Source organism: Carcharhinus amblyrhynchos, chromosome 4 (assembly GCF_965287045.1).
Source record: "Carcharhinus amblyrhynchos chromosome 4, sCarAmb.v2.hapA, whole genome shotgun sequence".
Lineage (NCBI taxonomy): Eukaryota > Metazoa > Chordata > Chondrichthyes > Carcharhiniformes > Carcharhinidae > Carcharhinus > Carcharhinus amblyrhynchos.
In genome coordinates, this window is record NC_137327.1 from 98,764,636 (window position 1) to 98,786,652 (window position 22,017).

Consider the following 22,017-nt stretch of genomic DNA (forward strand, 5'->3'; position numbering starts at 1 on the left):
ACAAAGCAATTTTTTTTGATTGGTACCCCACCATCGATGCACAGTGGCAGCAATATGTACTATCAGCAAAATTCACTGCAGGAAATCACATAGTACCTTCCAAACCACAACCACCACCATCAAAAAGAACAAGGCGGCAAACACATAAGACCACCTGAGTTAGAAATATATTGCCGTTTCTTCATTGTATTGGGTTGAAATCAACTAGCAGCACCGTGAATGTACTTACACCATATAGTCTGCAATAGTTCAAGAAGGCAGCTCACCACCATCTCAAGGATTAATAGGGATAAGCAATCAATGCTGGTTTAACCAGCAGCACCCACATCTCATGAATAAATAAATATTTGGCAGTGCCTACAGGCACTGTTCAAAAAGGAAAGCTGTGCTTCACTTCTACAACACTGCAGTGCTAGAGACTGCCATATTCATCTGAGATTCATTCAGCTATCCCATCTAATATGATGTCCAATTCTAGCAGCAGACCAGCACCCCAGTTCCATGATGCTTCCCTGAAGGTTCTCCTCCAGGCCATCAGGGAAAGGTTCTTCTTTCCTACTGATGGCATCAGAGGCCCTCCTGGCAGCTTAGATGGAAGTGGCAGAGGAGACAGAGGAGGTAAGCAACCATTGGATAAGTAACTGAATCTAGATCTGAATCTAGATCCAATACAGGAAACAGATCAATGATTTGCTCTATTCTGCTTCACTAAGTACCAGTTTTGCACCTTTAACAGTAGTCTCTCATGTGGTCATCAAACATGTGGTTCATCTTAAGTTTCACATGGCACCTAATCCCAAAATATATGGAATCATGACTTTTGTGTGCTCTTGGATGCAACATGTGAACGACAAATAATTGGAGAAGGGCTGGGGACCAGGTCTTTGCTGTGCCACATGCTGATGACAGGTCTCTGGTCTTGGTCACAAGAAGCCTGCTGAACAAAGAGGTTGGAAGAAATATGGCAGAGATGCCAGGGATTATGTGCAGCGCTACTTTTGTAGCTAGGCAGGCCAGGAGACTTGAGTGGAGGCTGTTTCGCAAGATCCCTGCTGGGCGTCACGGTCTCCATGCATCTCCTGTGCTAGATTTCCTGCGCCATTAGCTTTGTGCCAGAAATCAGCAGAGCTGCCTAATATATTCAAAATCTGATTTAAATATAATTTAAATGGCATTAGCGGGCCCAGAGACTTCTTGCTAGCCTCTCCCCCACCGCCAGGAGTGGTTCACTCCAGCAGGGTTTAGTATAGCTTTCTTGTGGGAAGCTGGCAGCCCGAGCTCATTGGAGTGAAGGGGGGGTAATCGAGGCCTCCCAGTGGGTCAGGTGCCAGGGGAATGCCCCCTGGGCATTGCTACTTTGGCAGTGCCAGCTTTCTTTGCATTCTCTCCTCCTGCTCCTGAGGTTTCAGGGATATCAGGTGAATGAGACCACAGTTATTGCAGTAATTGCACTGCTTGAAAAGAGCAGGCATACATGTGAGTGCATGATTGTACATGGTTTTCATCCATTTAATGAATTAATTATTAATGCATTCCTTTAATTGGCCAATTACATGCAAAATGAACTCCACCCACTCAAAACAATCTTCTTCCTGTTTCAAACAAGCTTAAATTCAGAAAAGCTGTATTTCATGCTAGACCCCAAATAAATGGTGTCAGTGACTTTTAAGACCCATTCTCCCAACATTTACCCTCCCCCGTCATTGTTATATTTCCCCCATCACTCTGGACCCTCCTAATATCACCTTTTCTCCCATCTCTGTTACCCTTGAACTTCCCCATGTTACCCTGAACACTTTTGTAATTTGCCTGGACATTCTATCTCTACCCATTTTACTTTCCAAATACCCACTCTAATCCTGAATGTTCCCGTTATTCTCTATTCCCAAGATCCACCCCATATGACTTTTGAATATCCAATCCTGACTCTGGACCTGCTGCCAGACTGGATACAACTACATTGACAGCATCAACCCCACACTTTAGTTCCATCATCCATCTTACAATCCTCAATTACAGGAGCATGACAACTGGGATGCCAGGCCCTTCCTTCCATTGCATCAAGCTGAACATAAGCTTTTCTACATCCACTGTCGAGTGCAACAGAGTTTAACCGCTTATCTTAGTCACAAATGCATAAAGCTGACTGATGCATACCACCTTTAAAGATTGTAAGCCAAGTGCCACAAGTTACTTGTGCGCCGCTGACATTATCCCAATGGTACAACTTCATTGAAAACTGTTTCATGTTAGTGAATATTCATGGATGCAAATATATTACAAATATGAACCTGCCACAGGTCAGCAGAATGTTCAACATGCTTCAAACAGTCCACTGACTTTATCGCTACATCTCAACCTGCCATCAGAAAATCAAACTTTCACACCCTGTCTAATTAATTCACTCAGCAACGCTATGTTTTTTGCTCTTATGAGCGCTATAAAATCCTTCTGTTCTCTACCTTCGTGAATTGATGATGTGTGCAGAAAAGATATAAATGCTTAACACAATTCAATCTCCTCTGCACCAAGACCTTTCCAGAAAGGCTATCTCTATAATTCTGCGCAGCGATTTTCATGTCAGAGAACCATTCTCAGGAATTCTGCGTCCCACCACTGTTGTGGTGCTAAAAACCTGCTTGCCTGTTTTTAATAAAATTGAAAATCCACTATGGCTCTCCATGAGAATAGCTAATTACAAAACATGAATTCCTTGTGTCACTGGGAGGAAATACCTGGATGAACTAAGAAGCTTAAGGGTCTAAATTGCATAGCCCCTTAAATCGGGCAAAGTGAAAGCCATGGGCAATTAGCCCACACTCATTCAAAGAGATGCAGAAACCATCCAAACAAGTGGACCACGGTCTGCAGCCTAACACTGAATGTGCTGCTGAGTGGTTGCCACCTCAGCAGGAGGCTCATCGGAGGCTATTACCACTTGAAACTAGCCAGAGTTCTAAAAAGAACATTCATTCTGGCTGCAACAGGGGCTGAAACTGTTAAAAGAAGCAGGCATGATGTGGATATGCCGGCGTTGAACTGGGGTAAACATGGTAAAAAGAAGCAGGATCAGGCATGCTCCAAGGTTCTCACAAGTGGACCCAGTGCAGGTAATGGATAAGAGAAGAAAGGTCGTCTTGCCTCAAGGTGTTGGGAAGTTCCTTAGACAAGTACTGAGAAGGCAATGGGGAGCAGGTAATAATGCCTGCAGTTCAACTCCTGTGTCCCAAATACAATGGAAAATGATAGTTAATGACCTCAAAGGATCAGGGTCATACAATGCATCCTCATAACTCGTATTCTCACCAATTGTTCCACTAGTCTCACCCACTGCTCCATTCACATTATTCCCTTTAATCACCTACCAACAACCTCTATCATCGACTATCAAACCTCACAGCAGAGATGAGCCAAATGGCCCCCTCTTGTTCTCTATCTCCAGCATCTAATCCTCAGTGAAATCCATCCTGTTTTGTGCTGAGGGTTACTCAGTAAAAGCATTCTTAACAAACCTCAGTGTCCCTGACCTAGGAAGCAAAATTAAATATCACCCAGTATTCATATTCTTAAACCTTGCTGGATGATGCTGGTATTGACTGTTTTAAATAAGGATCAGAGCCTCGGGACGTTTCTGGAAATCAATTGTTACATGTGTTGATGTTTTTCTCTTTTACTCCGCAGGTGCATCGGTCCACCTTGTTGTCTAACGAGGGGCATACACACGGTGGGTCGTGCGTAGGCTGCTCTTGGATATTTCGAGAGTGGCCTAGTATTTCACGTCGTTTGTGTACGCTTAAAACTGGACCAGCAGATGGGCACCACAACAGCTCAGTGACTATTACTGTTTGCTGTGCAGATACATGGATTTGGGCCAGTGTCTGTGGGAGTTTGCGCATTCTCCCTGTGGTTGCGTGGGTTTCCTCCGGGTGCTCCAGTTTCCTCCCACACCCCAAAGATGTGCTCTTAGGCTGATTAGTGTAACAAATTGTCCCTAAATTATTCTCCCCTTACTCTGGTTTCCAATGGGGGTACCATAAGACAAGACATGGGTCAAGGGCGGAGGAGGAAAAACACATTGTTAAGATGGTGGCGTGGGCTTGTTGGGCCGAAGGGCCTGTTTCCCATGCTGTGTTGTTCTTTGTTCTTTGTATGTACATTGCACATGAGGATGCACATGACGCCTGGTTGTTGAGTCTGCTGACATGCATTACCTGTCAGTAATGGCAGCACATCAAGAGGATTCTCCTCCTCTTGAAAATCCCTTAAATCCACTTGAGGATAGGACTTGAGTTTACATCTTATCTGAAAGATAAATCTTCTCATTGTACCACTACCTTGGTATTCCCCCTATGCAATACTCCCTCAGCACTGGCCCTTCAACATTGCAGATTTCCCTCAGTTCTGTCCCTCTGACACTACAACACAGCTTCACTAATGACTCTCCTCTTGTGGCACATCATCTTTAGGCCACAAGCTCTAGGATCAAATCCCTGCCAAAACTGTTGGCCATGGAAGCAGCATTCATGACATGGCTGATAATCAGCCTGGAAATCCTTCCATTATCTCCCCATTATTCTCCAAATAGGAAAAGAATAACTGAGACTTCGGTCAACATGTGGCTGAAACCGTTAATGGTAATTGATTGATTCGACCGATGCAATGTGATGGCATGCCTCTTTTAAGTGGAGAGTTATGGGAGTTACATGACCCATTGGGCCAATCATGGTGAGGGCTTCTGGCAGTTGAGTCTGGGAGTCATAGAGTTCAGAAGCACTGTTATCTCTGTCTCGTGTATAGTTATTTTCATAGAATAGAATCACAGAATCATAGAATTCTACTGTGCTGAAAGAAGCCATTCGGCCCTAGAATCTGCAACGACCACAATCCCAATGAAGTAGAAATGGTTGAGAGCTTCAAGTTTTTAGGTGTCCAGATCACCAACAACCTGCCCTGGTCCCCCCATGCTGACACTATAGTTAAGAAAGCTCACCAAGGAAATCTGGCAATGTCAGCTACAACTCTCACCAACTTTTACAGATGCACCATAGAAAGCATTCTTTCTGGTGGTATCACAGCTTGGTATGGCTCCTGCTCTGCCCAAGACTGTAAGAAATTATTAAAGGTCATGAATGTAGCCCGATTCATCATAGAAACCAGCCTTCCATCCATTGACTCTGTCTACACTTCTTGCTGATGCGGCAAAACAGCCAGCATAATTCAGGGCTCCACACACCCCGACATTCTCTCTTCCACCTTCTTCTGTCAGGAAAAAGATACAAAAGTCTGAGATCACGTACCAACTGACTCAAGAACAACTTCTTCCTTGCTGCCATCAGGCTTTTGAATGGAACCACCTTACATTAAGTTGATCTTTCTTACATCCTAGCTATGACTGTAACACTACATTTTGCACTCTCTCATTTCCTTCTCTATGAATGGTATGTTTTGTCTATACAGCGTGCAAGAAACATACTTTTCACTGTATACTAATACATGTGACAATAAATCAAATCAAATCAAACCCAGGCCCTATCTCTATAACTTCATGCATTTACCGTAGATAATCCTCCTGATATCAAGGGGCAATTTAGCATGGCTACTTCACCTAATCCGCATATCTTTGGTCATGCAGACATGGGGAGAAAATGCAAACTCCACACAGACAGTGACCTAAGCCAGGATTTGATCCCAGGTCCCTGGAGCTGTGAGATAGCAATGCTAACCACTATGCCACCATGCCACCCCAATCCAGAGGAGATGATAGTAATGTTCATGGCATGGCAAAGGAAGTTAGCTGAGCAATGAGAACACTAAACAATATGTGAAGAGATAATTTTGTGGTTTGAACAATCTTACCATATAGAAAAAAACTATTAGCAGAGACAAAGAATGCAAGTAGACAATGTCAGCTAACTTGGCGGAAAACCTCAGGGAGCCATGGCACCAGGGGAAGGCATTGAAAGCCATGACCTGAACAGCACACAGCAAGACAGGGCACAAGGATACAGGAAGTCAGATCTGCAGACCAAGAACTTAGAAGAATACTACCAGTGTTGGGGAAAGCACACTCAAAAGCAATGTAAGTTTAAAGATGTAACATGTTTGGCTAGTAACAGAAAGGGGCATATTAGGATTAAAAGCAAAGCCAAACAGAACCTATCAAGGGATAATTAAAAAAACTACAACTCCGGTGCATAATTTAGAAAATGACTCCAAAGAAGAATCTGAAGTTTACAAGATTAAACAGTATTAAAGTGAACACGTCAGCTCCACTTGTAAATGTGCTAACAATGAACATTTGCCCACTAAGAAAGGAGGTGGATATAGGGGCCACTGGCACTGTTGTAGGAGAGTCGATATATTCGTATTTGCAAGGGTAAGATACAGTCCTTGAAATTAAAAAGCACAACGGCCATGTATACTGGAGAATTGTTGAAGATACCACAGCAGCACCAGTAACCTACCAACATCAATCAGCTCAGTTACCTATCATCATGGTCAAGGAGCAAGGGCCAAGACTCATGGGCTGAGATGGATTCTATCTGATCTGATTAAATTGGTTGGAGTTCTTCAGCATTAATGAAGGCAACTTTCATGAAATGTTGAGGAAGTATTTCAAAACAAACTGGGCAAGATATAGGGTATCAAGGCAAACATCTATTTGATCCTGAGTCAACAGCCAAGTTCTACAGAGCCTGTCCAGGCCCTATTTTTATACAAAAAAGTAGAAGCTGAGCTCAAGCAGCTGGAAATAATTAAATCTGTGCAGTTTTCTGACTGGGCTGCCCCCACCATTCCAGTGGTTAAGCTGGACAGGACTGTTAGGATAAAAAGAAGCTATAAGGTAACAAAGCAGCAAAACTGGATCAATACCCTGTACTGAAAACTGAAGACCTTTATGCCAACTTAGCTGGAAGGTTGACTTATACAAATCTATATCAGCAGATACAGTTAGATGAGAAATCCAGGGAATTTGTAACAATCAACACTCACAAAGGCTTATATCAATAAATTTGGCTACCATTTGGAGTATCTTTGGTATGTGCCAGATTCCAACGTACTATGGAAAGTAGTTTTTTATTTAGAAGATGTATTAACGAACTTCTAAAGAAGGACACTTAGCAAATTTGAAGGAAGTGTTGAAAAGATTGTAAAATGCAGGGGTGACATAGGAAGACTGAATTAGGCTAATAGAAAATACATAATCACAGTTTGAGAATATTAACACAACACTGACTTAAGAATGAATGATCTTAGACTATAGAAAGCACTGACAAGAGTTGTCATTATGGAAGACAGCTCCAACTGAATAACAAGTATTCCTTATTTAAAATGTGTTTTTGAATCTATAAAATGGATGCAGTTTACTTTTAGATAACATTTTGTGAAACTTTAGCCATAAACAAGATACAGCTGGATTTAATGGGATGAGGTAGCAGACACGGCTCGCATCTTTGTGAGACAATAGTTCCACTGAATGCAGCCACTTTATCTACAGTTGTTGGGAACAAAACAGTTATCAGTGCCGGTTTGATAAATAGAACGATATAGCTCAAAACTGATAATACAGGTGCAAGGCAGATGTAAGGATTTTCTCAGAGTCGGACAAGTGTCACGTGGGTTTGAGTCTGTGGGAATCATTCTCCCATTTCACCGTCCAGCATCCTAAGTTACTGGACAACCAAGGGAAGCTGACATCCAAAATTAATGACATAAGATCTCATGAGGTCAGGATGTAAACTGTTATTGGCAGGAGTTGGTGTCAGAGATGATTATTGACTGATTTCTATTAATGTTTATTGGATAATACCTACGGGAAAGATGGGGACTTTGATTTTGAAAATGTATAATTGCCCTCGTGGAGGGATTGTTTTTCAGTGTGATATTGGGCTGCCTGCATTCTCTACCTGGAGAACTGGGATTCTCCTATTCGTTTGTTTGGTTAACAAGATCACATTTTATGAGTCTCTGTACTTAGCTTAAGTTTAGCAGTATATAGCCTCAAAGAAAATCCCATCAACAATTTGGCACTGCGGACGTCACTATCTTCAGGTGGCAGGACATGTCTCCTAAGTAGGGGTAAATATATTTTTATACTGACCACACCAATTAGTTACAGGAGTCCCTGTCAGGCCATCAAGACTGGATTGATGTTAGGGGTTGTGATATGCAGTGGTACTAAACTGCACTAAAAGTTGGGGGGGGTGGTGGTGGTGGTAGTGCGGGAGGCATGAATGGACACATGCTACTTCTCTGCACAGTGAAGCAACAACAGCGTGCGGTAGGGTAGACATGAGAAATTAGGGGCACTCAATACGAAGGAACAGGAGTGAATAAGACCCCAGATTGCTTCGCCCTAGGAAGCACCTAAGAGAGTGAGAGAGAGAGCTGCACCAAGAGGTGATGGACATTATCAGCTAAACAGAGAAGTTGCATTAAGGATTGCTTAAGAGAAAAATGAAAGCACTCGAGAGAGAGCACAAGAGATCCCTGTGGAGGGGGTGGAAGGACTCAAGGGGTTAAAAAAAAGAGAGCATGAACAGTACTCAAACTGTGACATACAAAGAAAGAGTGCAGATTAAACAGTTTGGAGCATCCTCATGTGGATGCTTGAGAATTGCAGGTAAATTGTAAAGTGTTTTTAATGGGATTGATGCAGACACTTTAAAATCAAATGGGGTCTTGAAATTCCTTAATTTTGAGAATGGTTGATGGCCAAGGTCATTCTTAAAAAAGAGGAAAATAACTTGACAGAGATTTGAGCTCTGCTATTTTTGGAGAGAGTATTTATGTCTACATTAATCTGGAAGGTAGTCAGAATTGTGTTTGGAAATTATAAGGAAAATAAGATAGTGAAATTAATATGATAGTCTTAGTCTAGCAGGTATGATTGAGAATTTGGATATTTAAAAGTGATTATGATTAACAATGAAAAGATAAAGTTTAGAATTTGGTTCAGAAAATACGGAGTTTTTACATGATGATGTCCATTTGAGAAAATGTACTACGGTCTCCTTTTTGAAACAAGTAGAGAGTTAACCCATTCTGTCCCAGACAGAATGGATCTTTGTGTTTTAAGATTTTGCAGTAACATTAAGGCATTCAAAAATTCATTTGTAGATCTTAAATATAGTAAAAATTATTAGTTTAAATCAAAATCCAGCGGAGGGGGAGACAGAGCATTTAGTGAAGAGTTCCATAAGGTAGAATGGGAGTGTGTGTTTAATGATTGACAGATTATTATAACAGAAGATGAGGGAAATAATCCAGTGGAATAAATGAAGATTAAAGGAAAGGAACATATCTGTGATGTACAGAAGAGATGTGGGAGGTGAACAGGGTAATAAAAAGTCAGAGATAATAAACAGAGTAGGACAGACTAGGTGGGATTCATTTGCTGGGTACAGAGAACAACAATGGTAATAAAAAAGAGACATTTAAAGGGATTCTAAAAAGTAAAATACAGTTTAGGTGATAGATACGGATGAAGGAACAAGTTCTTTTTTTAAAAAAAAGATAAGATAGACACTAATGAACAGTTGAAAGGCCACTACACTGTTTTCTGAATGTGAGACAATTCTGGCATAGAAAATGTGCTGTTAAGCAAGCTACCTTAACCAAATGATACCATTTAAGATAAAGAATGACCAATCAAAATAAGTTACTACTTGGAATCAAATTGAAAGGTTTGATTTCTGTTTCAAAGATGTTATTATGTTATAGAATTCAGTAAAAAAGAAGTCCCAGAGGACCAGAAGCAGGTTCAAAGACTTCTCAGTGGAAAGAGGCAAGACAAATATTGGGGCATTTTAATTACTGTAGGAATTTTGTAGAATAATATGCCGTACTTGCAAATCTTGACAGGAACTCATTAAGGGAGGAAAAGCTAGGAATGAGAAAATAGAATGGGGAAACCCAGAGGAGCAGGCTTTTCCAATTTAAAACAGGCCATGGTAAACATGCCTTGGGATTGTCAGATGTCAAGAGAACAATGTACTGCAAACTGTGGTAGTAACCCAAAAATATGCAGACAGATTAAGACCAGTGGGGTATTACTTCTCTTGCCAGGAGAGAAACGTGTAGAGATCAGCAGAAATGTAAGAGAAAATCCTGCAGTGCAAGGAACAAAGCATGAATGTGTAGTGGAAGTGACAGGATCAAGTGATGGGCTAGCAGAGGAACCACTCACAGGGAAAGGAGTGATTAATCTGTATATGATAGAGCCAGAAAATATGTTAATTACAAACCCCGCAAAGCATGGGCGGTGGTGAATAGCGAAGGAACAGTGATTGCAGGAGAACAAATCCCAGCGAGTAATTCAGTACAAGTGGCAGAGTTGCTAGCTTTAACCAATACTTACCTGGCAGGAGTGAAACCATGATCAAACAAATGGTTCACCCAGAATGAGGCCAGCCCTTTGCACTTCAGGTGTGCGAAGTCCCCAAATGCGGGATGCTCAGGAATTTATTTCAAGAGCTCCATAGTCCTTTAAAAGCAGCAGTAATAGAGGCACAGGCACACACAAGAATTATAACGCAAGCCTAGCAGGGAAATGATTAGGCAGATGAAACTGTGAGAGAGCTGTTAGAACAGAACCCTGAAGGAATTCAAACAGCGCAAGTCATGGAATTCACAGACATAGATGTGAAACAAAGACAGGAACAGGCATCAGAGGAACAGAGACAGGAATCGGAGAAATGTGAAAGACAGGAAGGCCAAGATGGCGTATGGAGAAAAGAAGACAGAATAATAGCTCCAGAAGTAATACAATAGACCTTACTGGAGGCATATCATGGATTAGTATACAGGAGTAGAGACCGCGTGTACAATTTGATAAGGGGATGTTGGTGGTGGAAGAATATGGGAAGAGACGTGGCAAGATATTGTCAAAGGTGCCTACTGTGCATCCTAGTGGAATCAGATCGTCCATGCAGGGTCAAGATGGGGAATCAGCCAGGGTCTTAAGAACTGTGGGAGAATTTACAGATGGATTTTCACAGCCCTTCCCCAGAATGCAAGGGAAGACCTATTGCCTGGTAATCATTGATCAGCTTACCCGGTGGGTAGAAGCACTCCAATGTAGAGATGTTATAGCCAAAACAGTGGCTTTGATATTAGCAAATGAGACAATACCTAGGTGGGGAGTGCCTCTTCAGTTAGATTCAGATCAAGAAGCACACGGAGGAAGTTTTAAGAGAGATCTGTAAAATGTTGTGAGTAAAGCAAAGATTTCACATACCATACCACAGGAATGGGAGAACAGATAAACAGGACATTGAAAAACAGTCTAGCTAAGGCCATTTAGAAGAAGGAACAATTGGGTGCGGGCTTTGCCTGTAATATCGTCATGACAGGAAGCTACTCAATTTAACCCGCAGAGGAGAACTTGAAATCAGCCAAGGAGCAGTGTTTCAGTGCATGAGAGACTCAATTGATCATTTACATTCTCTTAAAAGACAGATGGTTACCCAGCAGCAGCAAAGAGACTGGACAAAACTAGCAGAGGAGAACACTCCTAAGTTATCTATACCAGCGGATAAGCTAATGGTGAAATTCATGACAGATAGAAAAAGGCTGGCGGGGGGGGGGTCAAGTGGGAAGGCCCTTATGATGTGATCATTACAGGACAAACATGTGCGCTCATTGATGAGAAGCCTGGGCCACAGTGGCAACACCTGAATCAGTTAAAACCATATGAAATGGTAAGTATCAGTAGATTACCCCAATGGATTCATAATCATACTGAACAGGGGATAATAATGGCTCTTGTAGTAGCTTGAGAACTTTGCTGGAGTAATTTGAAATTATAGATTAGCAACTAGGTAAGTCAGATAATGGCGCAAAATAATCAGGGGGATATCAAGGGGAAGAGCTAAAAATGATTGAATTGATAAGGAACTAACAATACCACAAGGCATCCTAATTAAATTTTATAGAATTGTGAGAGTTCTTGAAAAAGAAGACAACTAAAGTTCAAGACTGCTCCCCAGTAGCAGAACAATGGGACTACACTCAACGTAGATGATGAAAAGACCACATCAAGTATACTGTCATTGTAACGCAAGATAATTGCATTTTGCTTGTTCAACATTGATCAACAGTCATGACTTGTAAGAAGGGAGAATTATGGCAATTGTTATAATGCATGTATGTGTTTCTATTCTTCTAGTACTGAAAATGCAGATATTGGCTCAAATGGGATCAGCATCTAAGATCATTCAACATCTTCCTCAGAAAACGCAGGTTAATACTGAAATTTGGCACACACATAAGGACATTACATACCAGGATTTTCAAGTTGGGAAATAAGGGGGGAGTTTCACGACAGTGAGGCCTGTGCAGGAAGGTAAGCTATATGAAGGGATACACACCTGTTTATAATTTAATAAGATCAGCTCCTAGCTTAGTTTTAGAGCAGCCAGCATCAAAACCGAGAGGTCTATTGCACAGAGAATTTGGAAGGTTCAGGGGAAAGTTTAAGTGTAAGCGAATGTGATTATACAGTAAACCCAAGGAGTATGTTCTGCCTGAGTCCACCCAGTAATGACCAGCCATGTAATACATTGTAATGCTTTAGTGGAGCTAACACATATCCAACTTTTAATAGTACATTGGATTTGTGGCGATAGAGCCTATGCTTGGCTTCCTGTTGGATGGAAGGTATATTGTTACCTTGGAGAAACTTCCATACATAAATAAATCCCTTGCCTACCAAGACGTTGGTGAGCTATGACAGAGAGAGAATGATTTTTTGGCATAATGTTTTCCCAATATGGAGTGGTTAGAACAATGCAAAAGATTATAATTGTGTACTCCATTTGAAACAAGTTGCCAATGATACAGCAACTGCTCTCACAAAGATCAATGGTGAGATGGTTGCCATGCATACAGAGAACATAGAATGGCATAGGATTACATATTGGCAGCAAGGGGAGGGACAGGTGCCATAATTGGATCAGAATGTTGCACTTACATACCAGACAGTTCAGTCAACATTACTAATTTGGTTGTACACATGAACAGTTGGAGAAACTCAACAGCCCAGAACCATTTACTTTAGGTGGTTGGCACTCAGGCTGGAAAGGCTCTTTGGGAATATTGATCCTGTAAGGAATTATATTACTTTTTATTGTGATCCTAGTGTTTGTAGTAATTGTATAGCTGATCAAATGTGGGCATGCATGACTTTCTAAGTCCATGAGAAGTATAGCATCACTGATGGCAGTCAAGGTAAGGAAAAGAGGACCCCAGAAACCAACTCATCTTTTAAGGACCAAAATTAGTTAGTAAGATATATCTATTTAGTGGCCTTAGTTGGTCTTGGCAAATTGGAGGGGGGATTGATGTAACAGGATTAAATTAGGTGAAGAGAAAACACGTAATCATGGTTTGAAAACATTAACACAAAACTGACTTAAGAATGAATGATCTTATACTATAGAAAGTGCTGAAAAGAGCTGTCATCACAGAATAGCAAGTATTCCTCATTTAAAATTTGTATTTTGAATTTATAAAATGGATGAGGTTTGCTTTCAGCCAACAGCAAGGTAAGTAGGGTTTGATGGGATAAGATTGCACTCTGGACCTGCATTCCATGGGACAATATTTCTACTGAATGTGGTCATTTTATCAGCAATTATTGGACTATCAATGCCAGATTGATGAATCGAACTATATAGCTCAAAGCTGAAAACACAGGTGCAAGGCTGACATAAGAAATTTCTCAGTGTCGATTGAGAGTCACTTGGGTTTGAGTCTGTGAAAATCATCCTCCCATTTCACTGTTCAGCATCCTGCATTACTGGACAACCAATAGAAGGGAACATTCAAAATTAAGGACCAATAAGATCCCATGAGGTCGGGATCTAAATTGTTATTGGCTGATTTGTTTTAATGTTTATTGGATAATGCTGATGGGAAAGGTGGGAAATATGATTTTGAAAATTGCCCTCGTGGAGGCATTATTTTTCAGAGTGATATTGGGCTGCCTGCATTCTCTACCTAGAGTCTTGGGTTGCTTTACATTATTCTTCCATTCGACTGTCTGGTTCATAAAGTCACATCTTAAAATCAGTACACTGAGTTTCATGAGTCTCTCTATTTAGCTTAAGTTTAGTAATATACAGCCTCAAAGAAAACCCCATCAACAAGGGGTAAGGCTCAAGAGAGATAATTATAATTCCGAGCCCACAAAGTAACATACTTAGGATTCAAGGATGATGCTGAAAAGCTGTGTCCAATGGAGGAGAAGGTAAGGTGGTCTAAGCAGTACCACCACCCAGAAATCATTCTTAGCGACGGTGAATTACTATGAATGATTTATCCCCAACCCTGTCCACATTGCTGGCATCTTTACATGCAGGAAGTAGCAAAGGCGGCATTGGAATGAGCATAAAAAGGAAGCATTTGAGCAGGTTAAAATTACATTGCAGCCTTCAAGCCTCTTGGTCCATTTTGATCCCACAAAAGAAATAGCGCTTACCTATGACTACTTGCCCTATGGAATAAGAGCATTATTGTCCCACAGATGTGAGGATGGATTAGAGAGACTTATCACTTTTGCCTCAGACGCTGAGAGGACCTATTCTCAGTTCGAAAAGGAAGGCTTGGCTATGATTTATGGGATAAAAAAATTTCATCAGTACATTTATGATAATTACTGACCATAAACCCCTTTTAGGTTTGTTCAGAAAGATCAAAGCCATTCCCCCCATTGCTTCAGCGAAGGTCCAACATTGGGTTCTACTGTTAGCAGCATGCAACTACACATTCCAACATAAAGCTCCCCACTGCCACCTTCCTTTGCCACAAAATATTCCAATGCTACCAGTACCCCCAGAAATTGTAATTATTTTTAACTTTCTGGACAAATTACCTGTATTGTCCTGATAAATCAAGTTATAGACCCAAAGGAACCCCAATTTACCTGAAGTCAAACAAATTGTCCTTCACTGTTGGCATCACAACAATTCTGTACAATTCTGACATTTCCAAATCTGGAAGAGTGAGCTGAGTTGTGAGGACGGAGCACTATAGTGGGGAGCCAAGGTGGTCATTCCTGTTCCTGCTTGGATGATGCTCTCACAAGAATTGCACCGTGTATATCCCGGCATAATGAAAATGAAAAAGTTATGCATTGTGACCCAGATGACCAGTGTCCAGTCCAGCAAAGTTTACTGCCCTCACCTCTTCTGCACCTATGGAAATAGCCAGGTCTGCCAAAGGTGTGACTCCATGTTGATTTTGCAGATTCCTGCATGTTTCTTCTCATTATTGATGCTTACACTAAATGATTACACATTCATGAGATGAAGATCTCCTTAACCACAACTGATAAACTAGGGCACACATTTGCCACACCTGAGTTGCCTGAAGTGCTGGTCTCTGACAATGGGACTTCATTCACAAGTGACAAATTTTAATATTATGCAAACTAATGGGATACAGCATTTTGGAACAGTCCCCTATCACCCGACATCAAATGAGTTAGCTGAAAAGCTGATCCAGATGTTTAAACCAAAATAAAAGGCCTCTGCACCTTTACAACTTCTACTGACCTGCTACTAACGTACAGAAGAACTCCTCATGCCACAACAGGAATTGCTCACGGGAAGACATCTTTGGACAAGACTTGATTTAATATTTGCAAACTTAACAAGGTTGGAGGCAAAACAGAATGCATAGATATCTAGAGATGGTGGCATAGTGGTTAGCACTGCTGCCTCACAGCACCAGGGATCCTGTGTAGAGTTTGCACATTCTCCCTGTGTCTGCGTGGGTTTCCTCAGGGTGCTCTGGCTTCCTTCCACAGTCTAAACATGTGCCATGTTACATTGTCCCTTATGGGCAATGTAATCCCCTTGTCACTGGGATTAGCAGGGTAAATACCTGGGGTTATGTGGAAAGGGCCTGAGTGGGATTGTTATTGGTGCAGTCTCCATGGGCCAAAAGACCTCCTTCTGCACAGTAGGCATTTTATGATTCTATATCATGACTCCACTAAGATTGAGAGGACTTTTTAGGTAAACAATTTAGTTTATGTAAGAAATTTCAATGCTGATCCAAATTGGATGCCTGGGATGGTTGTGGCAAAGACAGGTCCAGTGTCATATGTAGTTGATGTAAAAGCATGTGGACCACCCAGTCAGAAGAGTCCCACACACTGTACTAAGTGAGAAGACAGCCCCCCTGCTACACCTGTTAGTGAAGCTCTCGGGAGCTCCCCCCTCCTGAGTACAGATGGTACAACTCTCATTACAGAGAAGACTCAGATCCTGGAGAGATGGGCTGAACACTTTGAAGCCATCCTCAACCCACCGTCACCTATTAACGATGAGGCAATAGACAGGATTCCCCAGGTTGATATCAACAACACCATGGATGACCCACCGGTAGTAGTCAAAGTTATGAAAGGTGTCAGCCAGCTATCCAGTGGCAAAGCCCCAGGGGCAAAGCCCCAGGGGCAGATGCATACCCACAGAGATCTATAAAGCTGCTGGTCCTGCACTTATCGAGAAGCTCACCGAGTTGTTCCAGTCATTTTGGAAGCAAGGATCCATTCCTCAGGAACTTAAAGATGCTCCCATCGTACACCTTTACAAGAGGAAGGGCAATCGGCAAGTATGCGACAACCACCGAGGAATCTCGCTGCTCTCCATCACAGGAAAAACCCTCGCAAGAGTCCTGCTGAATTGTCTGGTCACTCAACTGGAGCTTGGCCTGCTTCCAGAGTCACAGTGTGGCTTCCGCAAAGGTCGTCGGACTACTGACATGATTTTTGCTGCATGCCAACTTCTGGAGAAGTGTCAGGAGCAGAATCGCGAGCTCTACACAACCTTTGTTGACCTCGTGAAAGCCTTCGATACTGTAAGCCTACAAGGCCTGTGGAGGATCATGTCAAAGTTTGGCTGCCCCCCCAAATTCATTCAGATGGTACGCCAGTTCCATGATGGCTTGATGGCCAGAGTACTGGATGGCGGAGAATCCTCTGAGGCATTCCCAGTCACCAATGGCATCAAACAGGGCTGTGTGCTCGAACCCACACTGTTTAACATGATATTTACTGCCATGCTGAATGATGCCTTCCAGGATAGTGTTGCTGGAATCAGCCTCAAGTACAGAGTGGATGGGAAGCTTTTCAATCTGAGGAGACTTCAAGCCATCACCAAAGTGAAGGAGACTGTTCTGAGAGATTTCCTCTTTGCTGATGACTGCGCCCTGTACGCTGGCTCACAGCCAGAGATGCAAGTCAGTAGGGACAAATTTTCTATGGCTTGTGACAACTTTGGACTCACCATCAACATTAAAAAGACCGAAGACATGCACCAGCCTGCTCCTCATGCAACATACACAGAACCCATAATCACAATCAAAGGGCAGAAACTACAGACAGTGGACCAGCTCACTTATCTTGGCAGCACCCTCTCCCAAGCAGTGACTATTGATGCAGAAGTTTACTGCAGAATAGCAAAGGCAAGTTCTGCTTTTGGTGGACTGCGCTACACTGTATGGGAATGTCAAGGAGTCAGCCCAGCAACAAAACTGAAGGTCCACAGCGCCTTGGTACTCACTACCCTCCTGTATGCCTGTGAAACGTGGACTGTGTATCGAAGGCATGCAAGACAGCTCAATCATTTCCACATGACTTGTCTTCACAGAATATTACGCATCCGATGGCAAGACAAAGTACCAAACACTGAAGTTCTCTCTAGAGCAAGTCTACCGTCAGTCCACACACTGCTGATGAGAACACAGACCCGGTGGGCAGGTCATGTCATCCGTATGTCAGACGAGCGCATACCCAAGCAACTCCTTTTTGGGGGACTCTCTGCTGGGAAACGCTCGCATGGAGGGCAGAAGAAACGTTTCAAAGACACACTCAAAGCCTCCCTGAAGTCACTTGACATTGACACAACCATCTGGGAAATGTTGGCACAAAACTGCCCTACCTGGTGCTGCCTCATCCACAAAGGGTGTCAAGCTCACGAACCAAGGTGTATTGCTGAAGCACAACTTAAGCGCGAGCTGCGCAAGTCCAGAGCCACCAGCGCAACAACTACAGTGTCTACACAAGTCTGTCCAATATGTGCCAGGACATTCCGTGCCCGAATTGGCCTGATCAGTCATCTTTGGACACACCGCAACCAGCCTCAAAATGACTAATGGTGTTGAGGTCCTCATCGATGACGATGGACAAACAACATAGTGAAGCTGCAGTGATTGCCAGAGGAATTGAATCAAACAACTCTGAGGAGGCGTCGAGTAACATTCTGGTGAGAATGGAGAGGTTGTTTACAATAAAGGAGCTTCGCAAACTGAAAGCCTTCCTGCTGTTGTTCAAGACGAAACTACCTCGACTCGTGAAGCCTCTGCTAAGGAATTACAATGTTCTCAAAGAATTAGAAAGTCTCTAGATAGAATTTGTAAAAGACTATGTTAAGTTTCCCTCTTTTGCTGTAACAATGTTATTAATAATTTTGTTGTTACTGCAAATTAATTAAGGACTTAAAAGGGGAGTGATAAGGTAGCATGCCCCTTCAAAGGGTGAGTTAACATGGAGTCACATGATCACATTGGGCCAATCATGGTGGGGCATTTAAGTTCAACCTAGAAGTGCAGGTTTTCTGGCAGTAGGAGTCCTGAGGTCATTGGGCCTGACTCTCCCATTTTGGGACTAAGTGCCACGCTGGGAGGAAAAAGGGAGTGTTTTGTGCTGGCATTGACAACAACTTTCAGATGGGATTCACCCACCTGAAAGATACTAATTAATTCATTTTGAGCAAACCGCTGGCCAGCCCGGTGTGTCAAGATCTTTTTAAAGGGCCCTTTTAAAGGGCAACTCAGAGATAGGACCTCCTCCCCCCAAAAATAAAATGGTACCCCCGTCATTGAATAGCCTGTGATTTTTTTCAAAATAATTGGGGTTTACAAAAGAGGAAGCGAAACCACAGGCTGTCAATCAGACTTAGACTCTGTCAACATTGTGGTCAGGATGGATGGGGCACTTGAAGTGGCTTCAATGATGACATGAATAAAAATAAACACAGATGGCTCGAGGATGATAGAAATCCAATGAGCTGGCAGTTAAATCTTTTAGGGGGTACTGCACATTGAATTAGAGTGCAATGAAGAGGGTTTCAACAATTTTAGCTTGCTAGGAAGCCTCAGCAACTTCAAATCAATGTGTGGATACATTGGGGCTGAGTACACAGGTGTGCAGAATAAAAGCAACCCTTCCACCTCTAGTTAGGTGAAATTGACACCTCCTCTCTGTCAAAGGACTTCAAAGGGGTCTGCTCACACCTGCAGGTTCTGACAGGGAGAAAGCAAAATCTCTTCTGCAGAATGAAGTGCTTCAAAGATTTGAAATCCTGCCAGGTGACTGGTGGCATGGAGATTAAAATGACCCAGCCACTTCAGAATTTTCACAGCTGACAGACAGGAAAGCAGATATTGTTCACAGGATCTGTCTAAAATCACCATGCCAGGGGTGATCTGCCAGGGCTAGAAGGGGCAATCCAGCCTTGACACCCACATCTCGGCGGGGTGTGGTGAGGTTAACCCATTGTTCCCAGCCTATCCAACCACCAAGGCACTTGAAGGACATGTACTCTGCAGCCTGAGAGAAAATAGCCATTGGATCTACCTCTCAAGCCCTCTAGGGGCTCAAGGCAACAGGCCAGGGTATCAGTACCATGGTACACTGTTGATACTGCCAATGTGCACTGTTGACACTGCCAAGGTGCTTGGCCTGAAGGGGGGCTACTTGGAGTCTGAGGGCGAAGGGGGGCTGAGTAGGGGTTTTAAAGGGGAATGGGGGCTGAGAAATGGTTAGGTCGGGTCACATTCTTGCCTGTGTGGTGTTGGGGAAAAGATGCCCCTTTTTTCTGAGGCATTTTAGGTGCTCCAATGAGCTTGCGAGATCTAGCACACCATGTCCCTGCTTGTGGGTATGTGATAATACTATGCCTTTAAGAAATGTATTTTAGTCACGTTTCTATGCTGAATGTGTTCACTAGTCTCTTCCATTTTATTGAAGCCATTTTGTCTGGATCCAACAGCAGTGTATTGTTACTGCAGCAACATAATTGATCTTAATTGATGCAGTGTTTGTTTTGATCTGAATTAATGTATGGAACTGTTGTTTTGTGTTTTCCCCTAGGATACTGCAGAGTGGGGCTTGATTAAGTTGATTTATAATTAAGGTCATATGACATGATAGGCTTAAACCTTCACAGAGAACTCAAGGCAATCCACTTTTGGGATCTTTGGAGAGAGGTCACTTTCTCTGCATCTCTTGCTCTGTCTGAGGTCTGGAGACTGGAATCTGCTAGGAAATAAATCTCTTTCTCTGAGATTCTGTTGTCTGGGAGTGGAGCCTTCTCTGGAAGTTGCTGTCTGGATCACTCTCCAGAAGGATCAAAAGGCTGGAAATCTAGTATGCAATTAAGCACTTTCGGTTTCTGTGCTAACTGGTTCCAAAGAATGGATTCATGCCTGTGGGAGATGCTGCTAAATTGAAACAATAGAGATAGCTAGCTGTTAAGAATTATGCTTTGTCATGTTTAAGTATTTTAATTGGTAAAAATAATGATAAATCTTTATATATCCTAATTGTTCTTAAATAAAATTTGTTTTGATAGAAGCTTCTTAGTGGGTCACTTGAATCATACCTGGAGTGAAACACCTTATGCTCACACTAATGTCAAAATCCAATGTAAAAGTGAGGGTCTAGTTAGACTTCATAAGCTTCACAAAATACCTTGGAGTTTCTGATCTGGTCCTCAACAGGTAGCACATGTAAAGCCTGCTCGGTGTTGATCCCGCTGATGAGTTAGATAAATGTGGGAGACTGGTGAATGGCCTGTCAAGCCCACTAATGCCATTCAAATTCGGCGGGTTTGCTTAATTATTGAGTTGCCCTTCACTCTGGGTGAGAACCTGATTGGGGCCATTGGGGTGGGTTGGGTGAATCCTGACAGCCCTCACACTAGTTAGTGATTTTTGGCCAACAGTCCATTCATCAGGGCATCAGGATTCCCACGGGCTGTCTTGAAGGGGTCAGAGAATTGCTTCCATAGGGTTGCGAAGCATTCTTATCACTGTCTTATATATAACTATTTTCCCCCAATTATCCCATTTGTTTGTCTGCCTTGTTGGTCATCAGTTCCTTACAGCTATTACATGCATGTATTCACATGCTTTCTATGATGTGATGGCCAGAAATGTACACAATATTCCAGTTGAGATCTAACTAGTGTATTACATAAGTTCAGCATAACTTCTTAGCAGTTGTATTCTGTGCCGCTATTAATGAAGCTTTATTAACTGCTCTCCATTTATCCTGCCACCTTCAATGATCAATGCACATATACACCCAAATCTCTCTGCTCCTGTACCCCTTTAGGGGGTCATCTTATGAGGAAAACCTGAGCAGTGCTCCCAATGAGTTACATGCAAATTATCTTTAATTGGGTTAACTATTTGTATTAGATTCTCACTACCAATCGTGTGTAGTCCATGTTAAGCCCTTCCTGCCATGCAATTAACACAAGACACTTTTTTGCTGCTGGGAATCTGATGGGGCCTTTCACACAATTATCCATGTACGCCCATCATCTTGTTTGTTCCAATGGGCTCCACTAAATTCTATCCTTAGCATGTATAGTGATGATGTCTTTTAACGTAGTGGATAAAACCTCTGAGCCAAAAACTCCAAGTTCAAGCCCCATTCCAGAACTTGATGGTCAAGGAAGGTACATTTAAAACTTAGCCATTTGTAGGTTGACTGTCAACCTGTAAATCCTCCCAATATACCTATGGCAGGTGGTAAGAGTAGGAGAGACCTCAGGCCAGCCACATTTGTTGTGGAGTGACACATTCCGAGCTTCAGCCTCCAGTTTCAGGTTAGTGACCTGTTCCAGGAAAAACAACCTATGAAAAAGTCAGAAGGATGAGCTTTGTCTGCCTCATGCATCTCTAAAAGCGGCAAGTCTTCTAAGTCTAAGACTACGTATA

General features: G+C 42.5%; 1 protein-coding gene across 1 annotated transcript in view; it reads right to left on the reverse strand.

Annotated features, from left to right (window-relative positions):
* LOC145342239 (uncharacterized) overlaps positions 1-22,017 on the reverse strand; it is a 51,467-nt gene that overhangs the window by 24,415 nt on the left and 5,035 nt on the right. The gene's annotated exons all lie outside the window — the stretch shown is intronic.